The 27,063-nt window shown below is 46.9% G+C and overlaps 1 protein-coding gene across 2 annotated transcripts in view; it reads left to right on the top strand.

The window, feature by feature from the left end:
- Positions 1 to 1,734: 1,734 nt before the first annotated feature.
- BOC (BOC cell adhesion associated, oncogene regulated) overlaps positions 1,735 to 27,063 on the top strand; it is a 152,610-nt gene continuing 127,281 nt past the window's right edge. For both annotated transcript variants that reach the window (XM_029578116.1, XM_029578115.1), the window contains exon 1: positions 1,735 to 2,024. The gene's annotated coding sequence lies outside the window, so the exon portion shown is untranslated. The remainder of the gene's footprint in view (positions 2,025 to 27,063) is intronic.

The following is a 27,063-nucleotide window of genomic DNA, read 5'->3' as shown; positions in this document are numbered from 1 at the left end:
GTGGGCTTTCTCAGGGGCTGCACGAAGGGGCGCACAAAGGGGCAGGCCCCTTTGTCGCGCTCCTTCGGCGCGCGGCGCCCTAGAGCTTGCCGGCCCTTTGAATCGATTCGGGTCACGTTTAGTCGCGTTGTCGTGACGTCACCGGCACGACTTCGCTGGGTTTGTGGGGCGTCGGTCTGCGGCCGTCGGCAGGAGGAGTGGCAGTCCCCGAGGACTCCTCCCTTGCTGGATTCGGGTGGCGCTGGGCGGCGGGAGGGCCCGTACCGGTCGGCTGTCGTCGCAGCGGAGGAGGAGGAATGCGGAAGACGGACACCCCGATTCCCTCGAGGTCGGCGCGGGGGCCCACGGAGGTAGGGCGAGAACTAAGGCCTTACCCCGATGGGCTCAAGCGCCGGCTGCGCTTGAGCCCATCAGGGTAAGGCCTTAATGTAAACCGAACTGATTTGTACCCCCTACAAGAATTTCGGTATATAAAACTGCTAAATAAATAAATAAATAAATAAATAAATAAAGTTGTTCCCTTTATTTAACATCCCCTGTTAGGCTAGACTCAATTATATTATATGTTTATGCTTTGTTCTTCATTTTTCATATGAGATATGTTTGTTTGAGTTCTCAATTGATTGTAAAGCTCGTTGCTGAATTATGGTTCATTGTAAACCGAGGTGATGTTTGTAATGTGCCGCGGTATATAAAAAAAATCTCTAAATAAATAATAAATAAATAAATAAGTAGTAAAGGACCTACTACAGTAAGAATAATCACCAGGCAATGGGCTACATAGGGCAGAGAAATGCTGCCCTAGACCTGGCCCTGTCCCAAGGTAAGAAAAAGCCCATGGCATCTGAGAGTCCCCCATCCTGTTCTCTGGGTGCAATCATGGAGCAACCCTGCTGGGTTTTACCATAAATGGGAGGGGAGATTTTCTCCTGGCTGCCAGAGTAATAAATGGTGCTTAAAAAACAGTGGTCCCCAATGGTTTGGAGGCCAGTGGCATAAATTCCTCCCAAGCAGCCCCTGCAGTGAGTAAGGCCCCACCCCCTCCGAGGGTCCTCCTCGACATTCTCCTAATTTCACATTCGGTTTCAGCTATCCAAGAGCAGGTTGCCACCCTTGGAAACAGCTTGCGCCTGTTGATGCCTGGGCAGCATCACTTAGTTTTAATGACACATTCGGTTTCCAGCCAGGACAAAGCTTCACTGCACTTGGCGTACCGTATTTGCCAGCGGCCTCCCTCGTCCATTTACTGCTGAAGATCCGGTTTTCAGTTTAGCCTCGCAGTTGTTGTTGCTGTTAGTACCTTTCTCTCTCTCCGAGCCCGCAGCTGCTCTGCAAAGCCCAGGCTTGAATGGAGAGCGAGCCAGGAGCAGCAGCAGCAGCGCCACCTCCCATCTCCCTGCCCAGAGAGAGACAGCAGCAGGCATCCTCTCCTCTCCCCAAACTTTCTGCAACTTTCCCTTCCCCCCCCCCCCCCCCGGCTCTCCCCACTTCTGAAGGGAAGGAGGGGGGGGAGTCCGCTTGCATTTTCTAGAATAAGAAGCCAGAGGAGGAGGAGGGGGGGGTGTTACTTCCCTGGGGGAGGGGAGGGCGCCCGAGGAATTGGCACTTGCTGGAGCTTTGTGGATTCGTCCGGCAGCCCCTGCGCGTCTCCCGCTTCTCTCCGCCTCTTCCCCCCCTCTCCGCGGAGGCCGAATGGGAGGCTCCAAGCAGGAGTAGGAAAAGAAGGGATTGTTTTGGAGTTCAGTCATCCAAAAAAAAAAAAAAAAAGAGGCTGATCCGTATGGAGGGTCCCAGCTCCCTGAACAAAATGTCTGGGGTTTAGCGTCCTGCGAGGAGTCAGAGCAGAAAGCAAGCCCCGTCCTAAGAAGACTTGATCGGGAAACGAAGTCCACGGAAAGCATCCAAACGCACATTTGCAAAGCCCTTTTCCAGCTGCGGGATTCTTCTTTCTGTTTTGTTTTTTTTGCACCTGGTTCTCCCCCCCCCCCCCCCCCTATGCGGAGCTGCATCCCAGGACTTTGAAGGTAAGTTTGTGGCGCCTTTGGCTCCGATCGGTTCCGAGTTGTTGGCGAGGGAAGGGAACCGGAGCCGAAGGGCTCGGGCGATCGGGCTGGGGGCGGCGGGGGCTTGCACTTGTGGGGGGTTTTTGTCTCTCTGGGAGAGGGCCTGCAGCCCATCCATCGCCCGGAGCCGCCTCTCTCTCTCTCGCAACTTTCCGCGAAGTTTAGAAAGAAGTTTTGGAAGGAGAGAAGGGGACACTAAACCGAGAGCGTGGAAAGTTAATCCGAGCGTTTCTGGAGCTGAAGGCTTGGGGGGGGGGGGGGGGGGGGGGACAAAGGGTGTGATTTTTAATAAATGAATTCTCCTTTTCCTGCGCTTGGGCAGCATCTGCATGCTCAGCGGGGCTTTTTAGGGAAACCGAACTGAAGGGCTGCCGTGCAAAAAATGTATTATTTGTGCTCCTCGCCGATACTTTCTGGGAGCCCAGAAACGGTGCAAACTTTGTAAGAGGAAAGGCCGGCAGAGCTGCAGAGGGAACCTTTTGTATGCTGCAACGTTTTCCCACATCTCTGCTAGATGTTTGTGTGTTAGCTTCATCCGAAAAGGCTGGCAAGGTCAACATTTGGTAGCGCGGCTGAACGATCGGTATATTTGAAATAAGGCGTGTTTGGGTAGCTTTCCCCCCCACCACCCCGGCATAGCAGTTTTAATGCTGTTGGAAAGAGGAGAGAAACAGATTGGAAAATGCAATAAAAAAACAAAACAAACCCCGGGCCAAAGCAGAGAGAAAAAGCTCGCGTCGGAAGCGCGAGCCCAGATCGCGTGTTTTGTTTGTGCAGGCTTCCGCCGATTAGCGCTCGCACTTGCCTGCTGCATCTGTAAACAGTGCAGATAACAACATTTTAAAGGCCAGGTGGTTTCTTACATAATAGGACACAGGGTATTTATCAACGTCTCAAATGTTGTTGTTTTTTCCAGCCGCGCAGACTTTTGTCTCTTAAACATTTTATTTGCAGTTCTGTGTTGCTTTTTTTTTTTAATGTTTCTTTTATTTACTTGGTAACGCGTTCCAGAAGTTGGAAGGGAGCTTCTTCGCATGGTGCTGTTTGCGTTTGCCTGGGATGCACATCGCTGAGGGGAGGGATCGGCAAGGGAATAGATGGTTTATATTATTGGTGGGAGACGCACCTTGGCTGAATGAGGTGTAAAACGCAGGGCTGTAGTTTGACAGATAATTTTTTTTATGTGTGTGTGTGTGTTTCTTCTCGTTTGCCTGTCGGGATCCTCCTGCTCCTTTTGGGTATCTGGCTAAATCCAAACCAGCTCCTACAGGGCTACCACCATGAACTTTCAGTGGCAAATGGCCAGACTAGTTATTCCTTGATGTGCTTTGTACTGAAAATAATGAAAGCATTTGCGCCTTCATTTTTAATGTTGTTGTAATTTTGTACATCCCCCCCCCCCCATGCTTAGAGATGTAGTGCTAGCATGCAATAAACAAAATAACTGGCCTGTGCTAGTCACCTGTCACTGCGCTGCACTGGCTCTGGGGACTGGTGCGGGCTGGCATGTGAACATGCGGGTTTACTTCTACAGGCGTTTGGAGCAGCCAGATGAGATGTGACACAGGCAGCATTCAAGGAAACCTGTAGCTAATTTAGTGGCAGGTGACCTGAGCTCAGTTTTGCTTCCTGGGGCCGGCTGGGGTTGGGAGTGCCGTGAAGGCAGCCTTTACAGTAGAGCCCTGTGCAGGTGTGCTTCCTGGGTCCAGAAGGAGCCGTGGTCCGTGACCCCTGCTCAAAGATCTGGGCAACAGGGAGGCAAATATGGCTGAATAAGGGCAGTTAAACCCTGAAAACCTTGCTGGGCGGACTGTGTGGGCCATTTTGGTCTTTATCTGTTATCATTCACTATGTATAGAGCTGACACCCTACCCTGGTTATTTATTTGATTTATATTCCCCTTTCAGGCACTTCAGAGCAGATTACGTTCAGGTGCTGTTATGTATTTCCCTGTCCCCAGAGCGCTCGCAGGTTTTGTTTCTGACCTGCTGCTCTAACCACTAGGGCTACTCTACCTCTCCATGCCCTGTGGATGGCTTTAGCCTTTCTCCAGACAGCGAGTCAAGTGTGTTGATTCATATCCCTACAGTCCTGTAAGGATTTCCTTTTGGTTCTGGATGCGGTGTGTCCAGCTGGTGTTCTGACTAGAGAAGGTTCAGCAGTTCTTGATTTTCTCTCTTTTTTTTTTTTTAAGAAATGGTGATAATTATTTGTACAGCCCTGTCAGCGTAAATAGTGCTGCAAAACTAAAATAAATGCTTACACGGAATTGAGTTTCCTCTCCCAGAGAGCTTGTAGTCAGATTGGATGGAGATTGAGTGGATGTGAGTCTCCAGGTCTCGCAGCACTTTCCCAGCTCCAGAGTGTTTCATAGGCAATAGACTAATTCCATCTTCCCCCCCCCCCCCCCCACTCCTCTATCCTCCACCCCAACTATAGCTCACTTTTAAAAGTCTGACTTAATGGAAAACTTGGCTTATTCTTCAAAGTAAGTCAGATTGGTGCCAAGTTTAGCAACAGACTTAAGAGAAGTCTTGGATGAAATTCTAAATTTATTAACAGAGTCTCCATCCAGACATGAAAAATGAGCTAGAAGAATAAAACAGTTTAAAATGTTCCAGCGTAATTAAGAAACATAAGTCATCGGCACCCCAAATAAAGCCGTCTGTGTTCCAGTGTTAGCTGATGGAAGCAGTGCTTAGGCCTGTTACTGGCACCTAGTTGGACCATTGATTTGCAGAAACGCACAGTCCTGTCTTTTGAGAAGACTAATTTTTTTTTTTTTTAAACCATAATTTACAAAGTAACAGTGCGGTAATGGAGAACTCAAAATGGTTTATGACGTGCTCAGGTTGGAACACCAAGTACATTCCTGGCTGTGTTCCCTGATTCACCCCATAATTTTGTGGATTGTTTTAGCCTATATTCTCTTTGCCTGTGAACGTCTGTGACTTGGGAAATAGTACAGGTGAGGCCCTCTGTGGATGGACTGATGTTCCACTCCATTGTCCAGAGCTGCAATAAAATATTTTGACGTGAAAGCAAGAGAACCTAAGGAATGGTGCCAGGGTGGCACTCATCTTTTGGGACTTGACAGGGCCATCTTTTACATAACGAAGTGTCGCATTCCCATACTGAGCCAGATCAGATAATACTGGTGGTGTTGGTGCTCGGTAGGATGAACACAGTCAAGGGGTGGTCCCTTGGCTCTCTGTGAGGGCCTTGTACTGTGATATGAGAGATTTGCCCTGTTGTTCAGAGACCGGCTCTGATTGAGATGAGTCAAAACCAGTGAAGTGAATGAATACATGTTATATTAGGTTATTGTTCTTTTTGATTTTATGCTATACTTTGGTATGTTTTGTTTTATGATTGTAAATTGCTGTGTGTTTGGAATATAAGAAACGTGAATTATAAATAAAACTGCACGAGAGGGGGACATACTGGGCAGGTGGCTTGGCTGTTGGAGGCAGCAGAGACTGATGTGCGTTTGTTTTGTTTTTTTCCCTTGGTCAAGGAACTCTTTGACCACAATTTTGCTAGTGAACTGAGCGTCTGAAGTGCTTGGTTTGTTTGCTCTTCATTCCTCTTGGCCCTCTTCAGTAAGCACCCAACAAACCTTGTTTCTGCCTCCATTTATTGATAAGGGAGAACTTTTCTGGCCTGATGTGTGCAGGACAGATGCTCATGGTGCTTCGATGTTGCAATCCAACACTGTTTGATTGAAAATACCCAGTGATCTGGTGGGAGCGGGTGGCCATCGTGATCTGCCAAAACTTTGCTTTACCGCATGCACAAACTTGCAGTGATGATTCCCACTATCCGTCCTCAGAACCGCTGCTGGGGAAAAGTCATGTTGAAATGGGGAGTTTGACTCCCATTTCAGGCCTTTGGCTTCCTGGATTGGGTGGGGGGTGGGGAGGGGAATGCTGCAGAGGGCAGCATTTGCAGCCTCTGGCGAGGAGGGAGGTCTTCGCCATTGCGCAAGAGCGACACCTGGTGGCCGGATTTCCAGCTCAGGGTTGCAGGGGTTCTCAAAGGAACCCTGGTGCCCAGGCCCCAGCCCAGGATTGTTGCTGTAATAAGTGGATGAAAATAAATTGGGAAGGGATATGAATTCCCGGGTAGTTGTGAGTGAAGGCTCATGGCACCAGATCCCAGACCTTGTTCTGACTGAGCTGTTAGTTGAAAGGAGCAGGAGAAAACTGCCAGGTAAAAAAAAAGACAAACTAATGAAACCTAAGTAGAGGAGAGAGGGAGGAGGATGTGTAGAAAGGAGCAGAGAGCATATTAACAGGTGGTGATAGTGCTCCATCCTTTGACTTTGTGACAGTGTTGTTGTTACTCACAGATGCATTGAATCTGTGAATTGGTTTTCTCCACTGCTTCTCCTCTTCATCTACTCCCGTTTCAGGCACTTAATCCCAGGATGACTCCGATTTGTTCCCCTGCTGGACAAAAAGCTCGAGGAGAAGTGTCCTCTGAGCTAAAACCCCTCCGTACCACTTCCAGCAGGGGTCACTCCTTGAACGGCAGTGGTCTGCCTTCTCTTGGGCCCCAGACGCATCGATTTTTCCCACCACCCCTGCCGGGAAACAGGAGACTGGAACCCCAGCCACCTTTGGCGCAGCGCCCAGCACCGTGTCCAAACCGAATGGGACCAGCTTGGCTGGGAGCCGTTCCAACTCATTCGCCTTGGTGCATGGCCCTGGTTTCGGGTCTGTTCGGGTTTGACCGATTTGGGCTGCGTGATGGGCACGACGGTGTGCTGGGGTCTTAGCAGCTTTAGTAGGTTGGCAGTGTGGTTATGGTGGTAGGAGAGCAGAACTGCATAACACGGAGGCCCTGATTTGATTGCATCCTATTCATTCTGAGCCCTTTGGGGAAGGCACTTTGTAACCACACGGGAGTGGTCAAGCTGTCGCTCTCTCTGATTCTTCTTAGCTCCTTTCCTTTCCCTTCCTCATCTCAGTTTCATCCTTCAGCTAGAGGGCTTCCATCTCTGCATGGAGTTGTTTTGTTTTTAATTTCTTCAGATTAAGTTTCAGCCCTATTTTGTTTTGCTTTGCTTTTATTTTTCTGGAGGATGGTGCTGGGAGAGTGGAAGGAGTTAGGATAGAAATAGGATAGCAGTTGAGGTCTGAATGCTGGCTCTACTCCGGGCGGGATAATCAAGATGTGGGGTGGAGGCGGAAAGCAAAGAACAGGCTGAATCATTCCTGGCTCAGGAAAAAAGCAAAGTTTTCTGGTTATTGGAAACCAGAGCATGGAGTTAACATCAAACATTGAGGGGGGGGGGGAAAGGGGAGTGCAGAAATCTCACAGAGAGGATAGGATTGCCTGCATGAACCCATCCCTAGATTACTGTAGGCCGCTGTGACCTCTCCTGGGGCGAGGTGGGGAGCGGGCGGCGGGGGGGGGGGGTGGAGTTGTACTAAGGAAAAGGATGACTGGAGGAGAGGGGGGGGGGGGGGAGGAGGCTGAGCGAACTTTCTCCCTCCACCATCACATTACTGGTTTTTCTGGGAAAACTGGAACAAAATCCTGTTGGGCTCTTTTTCCAGCACTTTTCATGACTTTACTGGCTGGGCATGTGTGCGTCAATAAAAGCCATATGTGCACTTTATAGGCTGTTGTGTGTCTAGCTAGCGCCTTGGCCGCTCGTGGTTCTGAATGAGGCTGTTATTGGCCTGCTCTGCAGGAGAGGTCTAATTACCCGAATATAAGGGGGGGGGGGGGGGAAGAATGCGATACCTCTGCCTGGGGGGGGGGGGGAGGTTGCCATGAGCTTGGGCATCTGTGTTTGCCACATTCTCCTTTCTCCTATTGTAATGGGGCACAGAGCAAACAAAGCTAGCGGCCTAAACCATATACCTGCTTCTCACTGTGCCAGATAAAGCAGAGGGAGGGCTTTAATGTTTAGGGCAAAAGCGTAGAGTTGTATTTATTTATTTTGAGGGGCTGGGGTGTTGATACCATGGTGGGAAGAAGTCATTTCATTGGAGCAGTGTGTAAACCAGAGGTAGATCTTGTGGGGGGGGGGGGGGGGTCGGGCAGAGGACCAAATCCTGCCCCCCCCACCCCTCCGTTTCTGTGAACCGGCATCCACGTTACATGCCCCAGACGTGATCCTGCGCAGCGTGGCTAAGGCAGGCTCTGTAGGCGACCGCACACAGAACCGATGCAGCTGCAGGGCTCTGTCTGACTGCCCAGACAGACTAAAGTCTGCCACAGAGATGTCTGAAACGCTGAAGCTTTCTCTCCACACGGAGTGATCTTGCAGTTTAAGCCTTGCCGTTACACACAGTCATGCACCCGTTCATATCCTAGTAGTCTCTCCTTCAGGTGGCCCTTCCTCCCCTCCTCTGGATACCCCGGGGTTATGTTTTAGGGAAGGGGCTGCTGAGCTTTCTAGGGCTCGTTACAGAGGGCCTGCACACTCCCAAGACTGCTACTTCCCTTTTGGATTATTTCCAGCTTGATCCTTTAGGCTGCCCTGCCCTAGAGTCCATGATGTTTGGGTCTTTGTGTTCTCCCAAGTCTGGTCCTGTACAACAGTCCTGGGGGAGATGATGATGATGATGAAGGAAAGATAACATTTCATTTACCAAGCCCTTCGGAACAACGGGCAGAATATCAAGTGCTTTGTAAATAAATACAATATATGGTCCTATGTACAGGAAGTGAGACTTGGCGAGGATGAGCTTGTCCCATGGTTGCTGCTCCTGCCCTACTGCTTGATGCCTGTTGGTCGTCTGGCCCATGAGAGAATGAGATTCTTTTCAAGCTGGCAGGCCTTTTTATTGGCCCAACAAAAAACAAGCATTTTAGATCACCGAGGTCGGATCTACCTGAAAACAGAAACTCTTTGAGTTAGACGCATCCTTGCATCTGTTTCCAGCTGGGAACATGCATGAGGGGATGGTCATGTAACGGGACCGCAGTGCCGGGAAACAGCAAGAACGACGGGAGGGAAATATTATTATTATTATTATTATTAACAAATTGCAGCTGGATAAAAGGAGACAAAAGCTTTTCTAAACACAGTAATTCGTACGTGGCTGTAGTTAAAGGATGTTCGCAGGGCCCAGCCTGATTTGATGATGGTAAACGCAGCGTGCTATAGACCAGGAGCCCCATGCTCTGGATTCATTCCTGTTGACTGGACCAGTTGCAGCTTAAAAGGCTGTGGAGCAACGCAGCTCCTGAGGGAGCAATACCAGCTGCTATTGCCATGATGGTGAATGCTGGGTGATGCGGCTCTAGTTTCATCCTCGGGGGGGTGCTTTCACTGGTCTCGCCTGACCCCTGGCTTCTGTTGTCATCGTCCTCTCAGTGAGGGTCAGGTTGGAAGCTCCTACAGTACAAAACCGTACTGAGCTTGGTGGTAAGACGAATACGCCAACGTTCCCCGACATGATGCACTGCAGGTAGAAATAAACAGGTAACTTCAGTCAAGGTTGCAAAACCTCAAAAGCTGGGGCAAAAATCCCGTCTGTTTATCCAGTCCAGATCCACTTCCACAGTCATTCTTTTCCATGGACCAACACAGTGAATAACTTGAGATGCAGATTCACAAGGTTAACGCAGAGCTTCAGTACCCTCGCACCGCATAACAACCCAGTGTGGGTTTTCCCTCCGCATCCCCACACTGGCACTTGCCTTCGGGCATCCCAGCATCCCTTTCATTTATTTATTTAAAATCTTTCTAGCCTGGGCTATCTCTCTAATCGTAGGCGGGTTACAGAACAAGCAGTGTGGATCCTCAGGGGAAGGGGGGGGCGTGGATTCCTCAGAACCGGGTTCTGTGGCTTTGTACACGTCGGGCCAGCTCTGAACTGATCGGACAGCACAGCAGCACTTTTTGCCCTAACAGTGAGTTCTCCTTCATAGGAGAGCTGTTTTGGGTACTGAATGGATGGATGTGTAGAAGGCTGGGGTTTGATAGGCCAAACTAGGACTGCCAGAGAGAGGAGGGAGACACTGCAAGTCATTTTAAAAAAGAGATTAAACAGCCGGGGTTGAGAGGGGAAGAGTCTCTGCCTTCGCTCAGTGGTGTCACCTAGTGGCCAGACTTAAGAGTCCATGTTATCCGGGTTCTAGAGGGAGCTGTGGTTTGTGGCCCCCAGCTCAGCACTCTCTCTTCAGTGCCTGGGCTGAAGTTGGGAGAGGGCTATATTAAAATAGGGGGAAAATTCCTAGGTAGCTGTGAGTGAGAAGGCTCATAGAGCTGTGGCCCTAGCAGAGGCCAGTTCCAATTGACCTGAAAGCCCAAAGGATCCGGAGAATGCAACAGGGCCAACAAAAAAGAAATTATATTAAGCAGGAAAATGATTTTGCTTTGACAATGAATGCCTCAGCCGGCCCAGTGACTCATGTTTCTACAGGATTGCTTACGCGGTGAAACAGAAGGCAGTGGGATTGATCAAAAAGCTTTACCTACACGAGTGACATGAATGAATATGGAACGACAGTAAGATGTGGCTGGAAGGGACACGATGAAGACATCCAGGCCATCCCCCTTACCCTGTCTCTGGCGGGACCCAAGATTCCTGTATCCTAGCAGCAGATGGATGCTTGTGGAGCCTGTTCTTAAACACTTCCAGGGACGGTGGTACGCCGTTAGGTTGCTGTAGCCCTCCGGGAGATGGCAGCACCTAGCAAATGCAGTTTTCGTACCGTAAGCCATAGGACTACAGCAGGATGGAGAAACGGTTTCCAAACAAGACCAAGTTTGATTACCTACACTGGTAATGGCACAGTCAAGTGCCAGGTAGTGAAAGTGGGTAAATAATGCATCAGGCGTTCACACTATTTATATGCAGGTGTAGTCTTTATTACAGAAACGTGGGTACATGAACAGGAAGTGATTGATTTGGGACAGTTATGCCGTTAGTCTTTGATCAGGGATGGTTTGTAATTGTTTCATTGTGCTTTGTGCTTAAGAGACATATCATTGCCTGGCCAAATGGATGTGAATGCTTATGGGTAGTTCTGGAGAGCAGTATGAGCAAGGTTTATTATTTTTTTATTGGTTTACTATCTTTATGATAGTTAGCTTCACTGGAAACTATATTGTCCTTTGCGTCAAGTGTTGCTTCAGTTTCAGAGATTGTATTTCTAGGTGATTTCAATTTGGCACATTAAACGTTACATTTGGATATGTTCTTTCTGTGTGGAGGCTATGGATACCTTTAGGTTTTATCCAGTTGGTGACCAGGCCTACCCCTGAGGAAGGTCACGCTCTTCATCTTGTATTCTATACTAAGGATTTGGGTTCTATTGATGGGATAACTATTTCCCCTCCAATCCCTTTGTCATGGAGTGACCACGTCTTAGTTTTCTTTTCCAACTTCCGGGGTTGCCGGCTGCTAATGTGACAGACAAATCAAATTACACTGAATGGGTTTAGGGAGATACCAGACGTATCTTCTGTCTGATTAGAGGCTTTGTAGCTGAGGCTATGGTCACTCTATGGGACTAGGATGGTGGACTCTGGTAAAGCTCTGTCGTCAGAGAAGTACAAAATGGTGGCTGTGATTTTATGGTACCCTTCTTTCTTTAAAATAAGAGGCCAGGTGTTGGAAGCGCCATTGGCTTAAATCGGGAAGTGAGTTAGACAAGTTTGCAAGAGCCTTAGGTAACAACATAATAGGGCAATTGTGAAAGCTAAGCCAATATTTAAGCAGCCCGGTAATAATCATGCTGGAAACTGATTGTGGTTTCAATTTAACCTTACTGATAACTGAATGAGAGTTGATGAAATGTTCATGACCAACTCCTTGTTCAAGACAATCCAGTTTTCAATACATTTGTGACTTTATCATTTTCAGTTGATTTGTGCTTGTATTCTTAAAGTTCCCTCCCAACTTTGGTGGATAGGATTCTTAAACCCAATTAATAAAGGAATGTGCTATTTCTCATACCTTTTTATCCAGATATTCTTACTCCTAATCCATTCTCCTCGCTGTCCTTGCCTGTACCTGGAGGGTTCCGCCCCACTCCGATACCCAGATAATGTTAGTGGTTAACACAGAAAGGGTGCCACTGGTCTTCATCAAATTCCAACTTCACTTCCCCCGAAGAATGAATGGAAATGCATCCCCTCAGTGAATCTCTCTGGTTTAGAGAGTCCCAAACTCCTTCCTCGATGTTACACTCTGAGTCCCTGGATCCTTGGGAACTCCGGCAGATGGTAAAAATAAAAATCAATTAAAAATATAATCAAAAAGTGAGGAAGGAAGGGTGGCTAAAACCTCTTTCACCCATTCATGGGGAAAAGGAGCAAAACGGGCGTCTTTTAAATATGGGATAAGGCACCCTCTCTCCCGTTCCAATCCAAGGTCTCCTTCCTTGCGGCCTACGAAAAGTCGACAAACCCCAGGAGTAGGAACGGAGAAATCCTGCCCCCTGTAGAGGCTAAACAGAAATCCACACTTCCAAGTGGTGTCACTGCTTCTTATAGAACGGGGGCTCTATCACTGAAGCCTCCCCCATGGGAGAGCTGCACCCAACCAAATCTACTTCTGTTCCCCCTGCAGATATGGCACACTCTTCTTAGAGCCCCACAAGGGCAGAGGGCCCATCTAAAACAGTTTACTTAAATCTAATGCCCTTGTTATTGTGATGTCCTCTAGTGAAGTCTATATGAGGGTTTCTAGGTTGGGCTTTTTTTTTCCAAATAAGGTGGCTAAAATCTGTGCCGGGCTTGTGAAATCTGTGGATGCTGGCCAGTCCATTAATATCGTTGGTCCCTCTGATTCCGAGTCTAAATATTTAGATGATTCATTTCTTGTGTGTGTTAAGCTATGAAAATGACGCTCCCCAGGTGGAGTATGAAACTAGATGTCAGGTTGAGGAATTCCTTGCAGTTAAAAGCATATGCAGGGGTTTATTGAAAGGCATTTAAGCAGGTTGATGGATTTAGGTTTTTGTCCCCTCTAGGCGCTGTTGGGAGTTGTCCCCGTCCCTGCACAGCCCAGGAGGGGCTGGATTAGGGTGCAGAGCCTTCCCCGTCTGTCTGCTTCAGCCTCTCCCCCCTTTCCTTCCTGTGCTCTGCACGCTGCCTGGGGAAAGGAGGGACCGGACCAGACGCTGCTCTCTGCTGAGTGAGATTCATTGCAGTCGAGAGGCAGTAAATCTTCAGCTAGCCTGCCAGCCCCTGATTTTTACTACCCTTGGCACAGGCCGACTGTGCCTCTCTACAAATCCAGGTCTGTTTAAACAGGGCAAGAATAGTCACCTGGCTTACATTTCTGCGGGGTAAGACTGTACAGAACAGGGATAACACAAACATAGTCCAAGATCCAGCCCAGGTTAGTTAGCCCGGTTATATTAATCTTCTACGTAAACACAGTTAGACAGACGTCATGATAACTCTCCTTGCAGGAACAGATGCATGGGTATGAGCACTCATGGGGCTGTCTGGGTCCAACAGTTCACTTCATCTGGACCTCCAGCCCTCAAATTACCACAAGGGTTCCCCTGCAATCCCTTTTGAACCCTTGGGGAGCAATCCAGTAGCAAGGTAAAAGCTGCCTAACCTTGTCTCTGCGGAAGTCACCCCGAAACTAATAGCGCTCATCACAGGCCAATGCATGTTGATGAGCCTATTAGTTAGTCACCCAAAATATAGAAAGCAAAATGTGTGGTCAAGCCGCACATTTTACTCTCAGAAATTAACCCCTGCCCAAAAGCAGGGGTTAATTTCAGATGGCATGGGGCAAGTGTACAGAAAAGTAGAAAAAACTGCTTTTCTGTACACCGTCCGGACTTAATATCATAGCGATATTAAGTCGGAGGCTCCAAAAATTATATAAAAAAAAAAAAAAAAAAATCTGCTCGCGGGTTGGAAAACGGACGCTCAACTTTGCCGGCGTCCGTTTTCCGAACCCGTGGCTGTCAGCGGGTTTGACAACCGACGCCGGTAAAATTAAGCATCAGCTGACAGACCCGCAGACAGCTGCTGCTTCCGCCTAGTGTCCCTAGCGCCTCCTTATCAGCGCGGGCCCTCATTTAAATAAAGAATCGCGCGCCCAGGAGAGCGGGCGCTCGCCTCGGAGCGCCGGCTCTCCCGCGGACTTTATTGAAATTGGCCTGTAAGTGTGTGAAGAAGGTGCGATCCTATGCCAGTGTCATGCTCCGTGGTCAGGTTATTAAGAGAGAGTCTCGGTGGCTGGCTTGGACAGTTGTTAATGCCTTGCTGGGCAAGGGTTTCCTTCCCTCACCCTTGAAGTATGTGGTGGTTCAGCTGCTGCTAAAAATCCTACTCTGGATCTCAGTATTCTGGAGAATTTTAGACCAATCCCAGATGCCCCATTCCCGGCTAAGTTAACGGTTCATTCAGGAGGCACGTGCTTACAGCTGGCGCTCAGAGCAGCCATGGAACAGGGACGTCATTGGTTGTTCTGCTGGATGATTTATTGAGGGCAGGAGATAGAGCCAACTACTCCATTTTGATTCTTTTAGATTCTTCTGCAACGTTTTGATGGTGTTGCTGATTTCCAGGTTGTCCTTTTTAGGGTTTTGTGGGACGGTGCTTCACTGGTTTACCTCCTCCTCGCAGGACTGCTCACCACACGTGGTAATGGGCCGTCCCTGTTCCGCCTTTTCCCCTGCGTTGTGGAGCCCCTCGGGGGAGCCTTGCTTTCATCAGTCTTCTTATTTAACATCATCTCGAGACCCTGGGCGGGCGGGGAGAGATCATTAGGCAGTATGGCTTAGGTTTCCATTAGTACTGCCACGATGTAAGCTGTTTGCAACTTTGGGGGTAAATGGAAAGCTGACATCCGATAGGGTCAATGTCTCAATGCTATTTGAGATGGTGCACAGTTTAGTAAGCGTAATTAAACCCGGTAAAAAAAAAAATAAAAAGAACCGTGGTCTTGGGAATTGGAAAGTCAGCCTTTACCTATGACTTTTAATTGAGTATGGACAGAATTGCTCTTTCATGTAAGACAAAGGTCAGGAATTTCAATATACATTTGGAGGCTGACCTTGTCTTAGCTTCACACCTTGCCAAGATCTCCCGCAGCAGGTTGTGTTGTCTGCAGTCAGTGAAAAAGCTGAAGCCCTGGATATGTTGATATACACCGCTATTAAATCCAGGCTACACTAATGCAGTGTTTTGTACGCGGGACTTCCTGCTGAATTCTTAAAGCAGCTGCATATAATCCAGAATGCCGTAATCCCCCTTTTTTAGTGGGCTGTGGTATTAGGAGGCACCTATCACCGTTTCTAAAGCAGCGTTTCCCAACCGGTGTGCTGCGGCGGGTCACCAGGCGTGCTGCGGCGGGTCACCAGGCGTGCTGCGGCGGGTCACCAGGCGTGCTGCCGCTGCAGAGCCCTGGAGCAGCTCCTTAAAGCCGGCCATGGCTCTACTTGCATCAAACATCACTGAAACTGCCATGAAGTCAAGGTCTGGGAGTGAGGCACAAAAAAAAAGCATGCCGACCTGTCTCCCAAAATCCTTCAGCCCCAGATGTGGGAATGGCCGGCGGGCATGCCACTGGAGACTTTGCGGGTGCAGGTGTGCGGGTGCCCTGCCGCTGAGCGCCACGTGGATGCAGGTGCGCCTGTGCGCGGGAGGAACCAGACTCTGAAGCGCCGACCGCTGTGAAGGTGCGAGCACTGCCGGGTGGGGTGGGGTGGGATCAGTCTCGCGGTCCGTTGCTGAGGGAGTTTCTGGGTTGCTGGGACAGGTGGTGGTACTGAAGACTGCTGCCACTGAAAGCCACTGCTCCCGGCCCAGCCAAAGAGAAGAGAAGGGGCAAATTTTGAAAGTGCTCACGCTCCGATGGCAGCACTGCTGCACCTGCAGCGGCGAAAGTGGAAGAGCGGCAGTGAAGACCTCTGCCCAGAAGTCAGTGCCGCCTGCTGGTGGCAATTGGAGGAGGCCAAGAGCAGGGCAGCACACAGCAGAGCTGGCAGCCTGCACAAAGGTAAGTGAATGCTTACTTTTGTGCAGGTTTTAAGTCTCTGCAACGTACTTCTATGGCATGAAAATCTTCCTCTCTCTCTCTGCCCTTCCCTCCATAACCACCAAACCCAGTCTACAGAGCTCTTCCATTGCCCCATCATAGCCTTCCTCTTGTTCTTCTGCTCCATCATTCTCTTCCTCTTTTCCATCCACCGAGGAATGGAACGGGCCCGCAGGGGAGCCTATGAGGAGAGGACAGGGGTGATGGGGTGGAGAGGATCTGGGGAAGGCCTGGGGGATGATGGAGAGGAGGGGGAGAAGTGCTCTCCCGCTTGTTAGCTCTGTAGGCTGGGCTTGGTGGTTATGGAGGGAGAGGGTGGAGAGAGAGAGAGATGGGGAAAGGAAAGGTTCTCGCACACGTTGAATCCTAGAGGGAATGAGAGACCAAGAAGAAGAGGAAGGACACACAAGGTTCAACCAATCTCCAAACACTTCAAAGTTTTAATGTATGTCTTAAGCAGGCAGAACACTTAGGTTGTCAGCATCCAGCCAAAAAAATATTCATATCAATAATTTCCCGAGCCGTGTTCTGAACAGACCTCGTCGGGAGGGAGCCTGCGAGCGAGAAGGAAAATAGTAGTCTGAGCATGAAATTTGGGAGAAGGTTTCTCACCAAACTTAGGGGTCAAATAAATCTAAAGCGGAGGAAGATTCGAGTTTGCAGATCAAAAGGGGAGGGCAGCGCTGTCACCGTGTGAATGAGGGGGGGCACAGACGGGGTGGAGCGGCAGGGGATATGAGTGAAGCGTAGAAGGGGCTAAGTAAGAGACAGGGATATGATGGAAAGATGCTGAAGGATAGGGAGGGGGGAAAGGTAGAAAGGGATTTGGGTTTGTGAAGTGAGCAAGTCGAATTTGGGGTAGGTGGGGGTTCAGGAAATAGGAGAAGACATAAGAGCTTAAGAAGTTGCCATGCTGGGTCAGACCGAGGGTCCATCAAGCCCAGCATCCTGTTTCCAACAGAGGCCAATCCAGGCCACAGGAACCTGGCAAGCACCCAGACAAGTCAATGCATTGGTTTTTAATATGAATAATGTGCTGGGGCCAGTGAGGTGTGTTGTGTGGAGGGGGAGGGACGAGGCTCAGGGGCGGGGGTCCTGTGTGCCACTCTTTGGGGGTTTTTTGTTTATGTAAGTGTGCCTTGGGCTGAACAAGGCCGGGAAACACTGTTCTGAGGCCTCTTCCTTCTTCAAAGCCGGTCTCTATTTCAGGCTTTTGTTTTGGCCTCCCAGGTCATAAATGGTGGCAGAGGCTTGTTTGCAGGACTGGTTGCCTCTCTGTTTTCCCGTGTGCCCATTGCGATCTCAGGAAAACTCTTTGTTTGTGTTCCTTTCGGTCCAGGAGGTAAGACTGGGGCCTTTTCTTGCCTGGAACAAGCTACCCCATGATTTGCGTCCATGCAGCAGGTTATTCCAGGCCCTCTTTGGCCTTTAGTTTTACCTTTTCCCGGGGATTTTTTTCCCCTCCCGGAAGTTAGAGTTTATTTCAGCTTTTGATGACCAAGTTTTGCATATTTTGGATTCTGTTACTACTTAAATACTTGTTTATCATGTGTATAGGATCGGGGTTGTTGTTTTATGATGTGCCTGGGTTTCCTGACTTGAGTATACATTGCTACTGGGGATGTTTATTATTATTGCAATAATTTGTTGTCCCTTTCTCTGGGCATTAATTATTTTTACGACAGAGCAATTAATAAAAGTTGATAATTGTCATTTTAGTTCAGAAGAAGGGGGCTGTGCTTGCTCTCTGCTGAGAATGTTGGTTGGGTTTTTATTTCCCCCGAAATACTGCCAGAAGCAGAGAGTGTGCGCGAGTGTGTGGGCGAGCGAGCGAGCTCTGGCACCTTCTTGCAGGGCCGTGTGCCGGCAAGTTAGCTCACGTATGGATTATGGTTTCTGCCTTGGGCTGGAGGGGTTTGTGGGGGCTGGGGTGAGGGGGCACGTAGCTTAAACACTGGGCCCTCCCCCCCCCCCCCCATTTAAATGTTTCTCAGTGCTCTCCGCCCGTGATCGTGCCAAGAGAAAGTTACATTTAAAATGGCAACGTGGGACCTGGATCCCTTCGACTTTGCTATGTTTTCCGTGCGTAGCAAGCTGCCTGTTTACCTCCTTTCCTGCCGCTTTCCATCTTTGGCAGGCTCAGTACAGACGGAGGAAGAGGAGAAAAAAAATGCCAGAGAGGGTTTAGAAAATGTTTATTTAATCATTATCCCTTGTTTTAAATGTGTTCCAACAACTTCTGCTTGTGTAACGGTGACATGTATGCAAACATTTTTTGCCATGAAATATTTGTGGGCAGTGGTACAGGAGGCAGAGGGGATGCGCAGGCCGAGAGGTCCTTCTCTGAGAACTGCTCTGTCACCAGACGGCGCAGGGAGCAGGAGACCCCCCCCCCCCCCCCCCCCCCCCCCGGCTACGAGGAGGCAGAGTACAGCGAGTTCCAAGCCCTGAGGCAAGAGCGGCCACAAGAAGCGGGCCTGACCTCCCCCTCCGCACTGTTCAGTAACACCTAGTGGTGGGGGGTCTGCTCCTGAGGGTTCAAGTCTGGCACGAAGAGAGAGGCGCCTCCTGCTGGCCACGGAAGATTCTAGTTCAACAAAGACGTGCCATTCGGCCAAACACTCCCAAGAACTCCTGCATTCGATTGTAAGGTTCTTTGGGGAGAGACTTATTGTGTCCTAAAAGAGATGTTGTGAACTGCTTTGTGCTAAAATTGGAAAGGCAGTCTAAGAAGCCTTTGGAGTTTGAATCAGACTTGTTTTTTAGTTTTATTGATTTAAGGTTTATCAGTTTTACTTTGATTTATGTTTTTGTTTTGTTATGCATGTCAGCAATTTTGTGTTTTGGTTTTCTTTGAAGGTGTTTTTAAATTGTAATCTGCCCTGAACTACTTGTCTGGGTAGGACGGAATATAAATGATTTTAAACAAACATAAGACCAAAGGTCCATCATCCCCAGCAAAATAATATTATGACTGCATATACAAACCAAATCATTTAAATATATAAAAAAAGCATTCTTTGAAGATTTCGTTTTTTTTTTTTTTTTCTACCTGATCATGATGCAGCCCAATCTACTGGGAAATCTTTAAAAGTCCCATTGAGCCATTCTGGTGTTTGCTATGAGCTCCAGCACACAGAACAAGTGAAAAGCTGCCTTTAGCACTCTGTATGCAGTAGACGTCCAGAGGGTCTCTAATGGCTGCAGACCTACTTTTTTAAAAGATCCATATCGGGCAAACTTGGATCTGGTTTCAGGCTATTCTGTAGCTTCCTCCTTGGTTCTCATCCCCACCCCCTCTACGCCAAATGTTTTAGAAGGCAAGTGACTCGTCGGAGGGCAGTGGCTAATCCAGAAGTTATGCAGACAAGGCAAAAGAAAAATGTATTTATTTATTTATTTAAAAACTTTTATATACCGACATTCAAATGAATATATCACATCGGTTTACAAGTAACTAGGGATGTTCAACCTTTAAAAGAGAGAAGGAAAATAAAGTTACATGTAACAGGGATATCAAAGGAACGTGGGGAGAGAGAGAAAATAAAAAATAAGTCTTGACTAGAAAAATGTCCCTACTTCTTCAAAAGTAATAGAAGAAAAATGTACCTGAGTAACTGCCAAATATGTCAGGTAATGTAAAAGGGAGCACAGGTATTGCATTTGCATCCCCTCGTATTAGGGGTACAGATGTGTACCACACCTCGCATATAGGACCATTGAGGAATGAGAGAGAAGCTACGAGCATATGAGGGCAAAGAAGCAACAGAATGTATGCAAAACGAGAAAATTCACTCTTTAAAGAATCAGACCATCAAACAAGGCAAAATAATTGGCAAAGGCACAAATACGGTGGGAAATGCAGAGAGTTACTTCAGGTGGATCAAAACCTGTCTCAGGAATGACCAAAGAGAGGTGAGCTTAAACCTAAAGATGAGAGACTGATGATGACATGGAAAAGCGAGGTAAAACAGACCCATGCAGATTCTGCAGAAGAGAACTGGAAACGGTTGCACATAAGTCCCATCGCTGGCCACGACACGCTGCTATCAGAAGGCCCGCATACAGAAATGCACAGCCAAGCGGCACGGAAACTGTGTAAACATTATAACATCGATGTACCAAAAAAATACTGGGCGCATACCCCGAACAGAAGAGAATTTAAGAAGCTGTGGTTACCTGGGACATTCCTATTCCAGCCGATATTAGAAAACCAAATATTGTAGTGAAGGGGAAAAAACCCCCACAAGATAGAGAGGTATCAGTACCCAGCGACTATTCTGTGGATCGTATAAAGACAGCGAAGGTCCTTAAGTACCAAGAAAATATGGCAGAAAGAATCAGAAACAGTTACATTGGGTGCCCCTGGCCTGAATAAGAAGAATTTCCAAACACATCTTGATATGTTGCCTTTGAAAATTATTCTATGAACTCTGGGAGAAGGCTGTTTGACTCAACGCAGGTGTTAAGAAGGGCATTAGCAGTAAAGTTGAGACATTTGAGATTATTCCCAACATATCTTCACGTACGAATGAGGATCATTTCTATTTTTTTTTCTATTTTATTTAAAAATCCTTTATATTCCATGTAATTAACGTATTCAAATGTGAATTACAATGAAGCATTCCTAAAATATAAAACAAACACAAAATAGCATTAAAAACTACAATGGGCCGGATTTTAAAAGCCCTACTCACGCCGGGCCTAGTTTAAAAAGGCCCAGTGACGCGCGTAAAGTCCCAGGACTTGCAAAAAGGGGCGGTAAGATAACAATTTTTTTTGGGGGGGGGTGTTACAGTAGGGCTAGGGGGGGGACAGGTTAGGGGAAGGGGTGGGAAGGTTAGGTTAGGGGGGAGGGAACGGGGGAAGGCAGCGCGGCTCGGCGTGCGCAAGGTGCACAATTGTGCACCCCCTTGCACGTGCCAACCCCTGATTTTATAACTTGTGCGCGCAAGTTATAAAATTGGGCGTAGCTATGTGCGCGCCTTTTAAAATTTACCCTAATGTGTATTAAATAAATCAACAGTAAAGACAATGAGAATCGGACGATCAGAAGAAGCCCTTTATTTCAATGCCCGACTCTGGCCGAGTTTCGCTCAGAGTCGGGCATTGAAATAAAGGGCTTCTTCTGATCGTCCGATTCTCATTGTCTTTACTGTATCACAGCCAACTGGATCGGCTTCCGATTTAAATAAATCAACTACACCTTGCTTAAGCTGTCATAGCGCCTCCAAGTCACCCTCTACAAAAGCTTTGCAAAATAGTTCTGCTTTTAATAACTTCCTAAATGTTAAGTGCTCGGATGCACCTCTCTTCGCCCGAGGTAGCACAGTCCACGTAGCTGGCACAGCCACGGAAAAAGCCTTAGCTCTAGTTTGGTGCAATTGATACTTTGTTACTGAAAAAATTACTAATAATTCTTGACTAGAAAGCAAATCTTGGCAGGGCATGTAATCAGCAATCATATTTCTTAGATTATGTGAAACATTATATACTACCTTATGCATGGTAGCAAGTTTTTTAAACTGCACTTTAAAAGTTTTGTTTTGTTTTTTTTTAATGGCTTAATTGGTGTCCTCCATGGTAGATTAAAAATAATCAAAACTGTTGCATCCTGCACCAGCTGTAAAATCATCAGCAATTTAGCCAGCAGGCCACAATACAAAGCATTACAGTAATCAATATATGTTAACACCAATGGTTTGTATGATCACCCTAAAACCCTCGATTGACAGAATATTTCTCAAGGGCCTTTAGTTTCAGCCAGCTTTGCTACCTTCGACACCTGTGGTTTAAGCGTTTAATAAGGAGTCTAAGTTGACTCCCATAATGCCGTAGATAAGCTCAAGTCAACCTTTCCATATTGGATATGGGGCGGAGATATCAACATCTTATTTCCCACCCGCAAGATTGTAGCCTTTTCACAATTCAAAAGCAAATCATTCCATTCGTTTATTTTAGGTAGGGCAACGCTGAAGCGTTACCATAGGCACTTCTCCAGGAACTACCTGCACGTCGTCCGATAACACTTGTATACCAATCCCATATTACATAATCACTTTACCCGAGGAACTGAGAGAGAGAATGAACAGACAGGAAGGAGAGACATCCAAAGGGTACCATTCTGACTCTTTTTTTTTTTTGACACTCTGATTTGCCATGGCCCCACAGTCCTCTCTGCTGTGGCCTCGCAGGTTTCTCGGCCTTCCACAACAGCCCCTCTTCTTTTCTTTGGCCGGGAAACAAAAAGAAAAAACCTACGGAATGGGAGTGACCAGGCCTACTGGGGGAAGCCTGATCTCCTGATTGGCCAATCCGCCCCTGAATGTCTCTATCATATCTTCCCTATCCTGCCTTTCCTCTAGGGTGCACTTGCTTAAATCTTTAAGTCTGTCCCCATATGCTTTAGAACGAAGACCACTGACTATTTTAGTAGCCACCCTGTAGACCAATTCTAATCATTTTGTATCCTTTTGAAGATGTGGCCTGCATAATTATATGCAGTAATCCAAATGAGGTCTCACCAAGGACTTGTCTCAGGTTCCTTATTTAGAGGCAGACCACGTAGCTTTTCATAAGAAGGTTAAAACCTTTTTATTTCCAATATAAGGGTAGGGATTCAAACAGGCTGGTTGCATTTTGTTACAGTTAAAAACCAAGGTCCATCCAGTTGGCCAGTCCAGGTCGCAAGTATGTGGTAAGAAAATAAAGTTTCCAAACTGGATCAGACCAAGTGCTCATCAAGCCCAGCATCCTGTTTCCAACAGTGGCCAATCCAAGTTACAAGTATTCAAACGTTAAATAGATCCCATGCTACTAATGCCGGTAATAAGCAGTAGCTATTCCCTAAATTAACTTGTCTAATAGCAGTTTATGAACTTCTCCTTCTGGAACTTGTCCAAACCTTTTTTAAACCCAGCTAAGCTAACTGCCTTAACTACAACCTCTGGCAACAAATTCCAGAGCTTAACTGTGCATTTCTGTGAGAGAGAATTTTTCTGATCTGTGCTACTTGCTAACTTCATGGAGTGCCCCTGACTCCTTTTATTTGAAAGAGTAAATAACCAATTCACATTTACCCATTCTAGTCCTCTCATGGATTGTAGACCTCCCCTTATATCCCCCATCAGTCGTCTCTTCTCCAAGCTGCACAGCTCTAACCTCTTTAGCCTTGCCTCATAGGGACGTTGTTCAATCCCCTTTATTATTTTGGTCACTCTTCTCTGTACTTTCTCCAGTGCAACTGTATATATATATATATATATATTTTTTTTTTAGATGTGGCGACCAGAATTGAACACAGTACTCCAGGTATGGTTTCGGCTTGGAACCATATAAAGCCATTATGACATTCTTAATTGTATTCACCATTCCCTTCCTAATAATTCCTAACATTGTTTGCTTTTTTGACCATCACAGCACACTGAACTGACAATTTCAATGTATTGTGCATTGTGATGCCTAGATCTCTTTCCTGGGTGTTAATTCCTAACATGAAACCTAACATGTAACTACAGCTTGGGTTATTTTTCCCTAAATGCATTGCCTTGCATTTCCACATTAAATTCCATCTGCCATTTGGATACCCAGTCTTCCAGTCTCACAAGATGCTTCTGCAGTTTATTACTATTCGCTTCTGATATAACTGCTCTGAATTATTTTGTATCCTCTGCAAATTTGATTACCTCTCTCGTCTTATCCCTTTCCAGATCATTTATAAATATTAAAAAGCACAAGTCCAAGTACAGATCCCTGAGACACTCCACCATTTACCTCTCTCCACTGAGAAAACTGACCATTTAATCCTACTCTGTTTCCTATCTTTTAACCAGTTTGCAGTCCTCAAAAGTACATCGCCTCCTATCTCATGACTTTTTAATTTTCTTAGAAGCCTCTCATGGCAGACTTTGTCAAACGCCTTCTGAAAATACGAATACACTGCTAATTTTTATCCACATGTTTATTACCCCCCTTCAAAAAAAATGTAGCAGATTTGTGAGGCATGACTTCTCTTGTGTAAATCCATGCTGACTGTGTACTATTAAACAGTGTTTAAATATGTTTTGTGATTTTTTTTCCTTTAAAATAGTTTCTACGATTTTCCTTGGCATTGAAGTCAGGTTCACCGGTCTATAGTTTCCCAGATTTTAATGATAGGTTACAAATTACTAGTAATAGATCTGAAATTTCATTTTTTAATTCTTTCAGAACCCTGGGGTGTATACCATCCAGTCTGGGCAATTTGCTGCTTTTCAGTTTGTCAATCTGGCCTACTACATTTTCCAGGTTCACCATGATTTGGTTCAGTTCATCCAAATCATCACCCCTGAAAACCTTCTCTGTAATGGGTATCTCCCCAACATCTTTATTTGTAAATACCGAAGCAAAGAACACATTTAGTTTTTCTGCAATGACCTCAGCTTCCCTAAGTGCCCCTTTAACCTCTCGATCATCTAACGGTCCAACAGATTCCCTCTCCGCCTTCCTGCTTTAGATATATTTTAAAAAGCATTTGAGTTTTTGCCTCTGACCAGCTTCTTTTCAAATTCTCTCTTAGTCTATCTTATCAATGTTTTACATTTATCTTGACAATGCTTATACTTTTTTCTATTTTCTTCAGATGGATCCTCCTTCCAATTGTTGAAACAAGTTTTTTGGGCTAAAATAGTCTCTTTCACTTAGGGGCAGATTTTTAAAAAGTACGCAAGCGCGTACTTTTGTTCGCGCACCCGGCGCAAACAAGAGTACACCGGATTTTAATAGTTACGCCCGTAGCCGCGCGTATCTTTTAAAATCTTTTAAAATCAGAGCAGCCTCGGAGGGAACTTTCTTTCCAGCGCCCCCAACCTTCCCTTTCCTTCCCCTAACTAACCCGCCCCCCCCCCCCCCCACCTTTATTTCAGAAGTTACGCTTGCCTGAGGCAGGCGTAACTTGCGCGGGCCGGCTGCCGGTGCGCCATGTTCCGGTCCGGGGGCTGGTCCGGAGGCCGCGGCCACGCCCCCCCCAGGAAAGCCCCGGGACCTACGCACGTCCCGGGGCTTGCGCGTGCAGGGGGTGGAAGGGGCAGCTTTTGGGGGGTTACGCGCATATCCCTTTGAAAATCTACCCCTTAGCCTTTTAAGCAAGCTGGTAGTCATTTGGCCTTTCTTACAGCTTTCTTAATGCATGGAATACTTCTGGACTGTGCTTCTAAGATGATATTTTTTTAAAAATGTGCGTGCCTGTTGTCACTCTTAACCTTTATAGCTGCACCTATCAGTTTTTTTCTATCTTCCTCATTTTATCAAAGTCTCCCTTTTGAAAGTTTAATGCTAGAGCTGTAGGTTTACTTATTGTCCCCCTTCCAGTCATGATGATTATTGCGAAGTGGGCTCATCACTGTTACCTCACTCACCAAATCCTGCATTCCACTAAGAATTAGATCTAAAATAGCTCCTTCTCTTGTGGTTCCTGAACCAGTTTCTCCATGACAGTCATTTATTCCATCCAGGAACTTTACCTCTCTACCATGTCCTGATATTACATTTAACTAACCAGTACTAGGGTAATTGAAATCTCCCATTACTGTATTACCAAATTGGTTAGCTTCCCTTATTTCTATTATCATTTCATCGTCTGTCTGTCTTATTTTGGCCAGGTTGATGGCAGTATGCTCCTATCGCTATACTCTTACCCAGCACACATGGGATTTCTACCCATAAAGATTTTACTGTGCATTTAAGGCTTGGTTTTAAAAGGCTTGCACGCATAAAACCTGGAGTTTATGAGTGTGGCCAGGCCTTGTGCGCACAAATTTTCAAAGAGGCCCGGGTACACGCACAAGTGCCAGGCATCTTCAAAGGGGCAGGGCAGAGTCTGGGAGAGTTGGGGCAGGACAGCACCATTGTATGTTGTCCTGATGATTCGCGCTGGCAGCTGGCCGGCGCGCGCAACTTACTACAGCTCCAGCCCTGAAGTAAGTTTTAAAACAAAAAAAAAAAATAGATAGGTAGGGTTTAGGGTGGTGGGGAGGAGAGGGGAAGAGGGAGGGAGTTTAGGTATGGGGTAAGGAAATTCCCTCCCAGTCCGCTCCTTAATTGGAGCGGACTGGGAGGGAACTGGGAAAGACCTGATTGCATCGCCGCACGGAAATTGCAAAAGTTGACACCCCCCCTTGCTCGTGGACCCCCGATTTTATAACATGCACGCGCATATTATAAAATCAGCGTATCCCTGTGTGCGCACATGCTTATGTTTGAAAATCTACCCCTTAATCTCTTGCAGGATCTTTATCCTGTTGGACTCTGTGCCATCCCAATCAAAGTGCCACCCCTCCCCCACCAAGTTGATTCACTCTATCTTGGTATAATTTGTACCCTGCTATAGCACATTCCTATTGGTTATCCTGGTAGATCCCAACATAGGTTTAGTTTTTATCACTCACTCCCAGGGATAGCAATAGCTTTCTCTACCTGGCTAATATTTTATGGACTTTTCCTCCAGGAATTTGTCCAAATGTTTTTTTAAATCCCGCTGAGCTAGTTGCCTTTGACCACGGTTATTGTGGTGGTTTGTGGCTTTTTTTTTTTTTTTAATTTACTGTAAATAGCTTTAATTTGTATGTATTTTTAAATTTTGTTTTTCTGTTATTCGTTGCTAGGAGATCTTACTGTTGTGCACCCAGTTTCTATTTTTGATCTGGGGAGGCTGTTTTTATAAATTCTTTTAAATAAATAAATTGCTATTCCAAACTATATAAGTGCAAGAAAACCAGACACTGCGGTAAAAGAGAGAAGCACAAGAACAGCTTGGCTTTATAAAAGTGTCCGAACCAAGGGACTGTTCTGTGGATCGTTGGGAGAGAGAAAAGATGCCCCAGTACTACGAGCCGCAATCGGAGACCAAGAAAATGTGGCAGAAAGATATAGAAATAAGTTTCAGTTGTGTTGGACACCACCAATCTGATTAGAAAGAACTTCCAGGCTGAACTCGATGCGTTGCCCGTACATATTCCATCTTATGAACTTCCGGAGGAGGCTCT

This window comes from Rhinatrema bivittatum, chromosome 15 (genome assembly GCF_901001135.1).
Source record: "Rhinatrema bivittatum chromosome 15, aRhiBiv1.1, whole genome shotgun sequence".
NCBI lineage: Eukaryota > Metazoa > Chordata > Amphibia > Gymnophiona > Rhinatrematidae > Rhinatrema > Rhinatrema bivittatum.
Note: the sequence above shows the minus strand (reverse complement) of the source record. Positions and strands in the feature narration are given on the sequence as shown.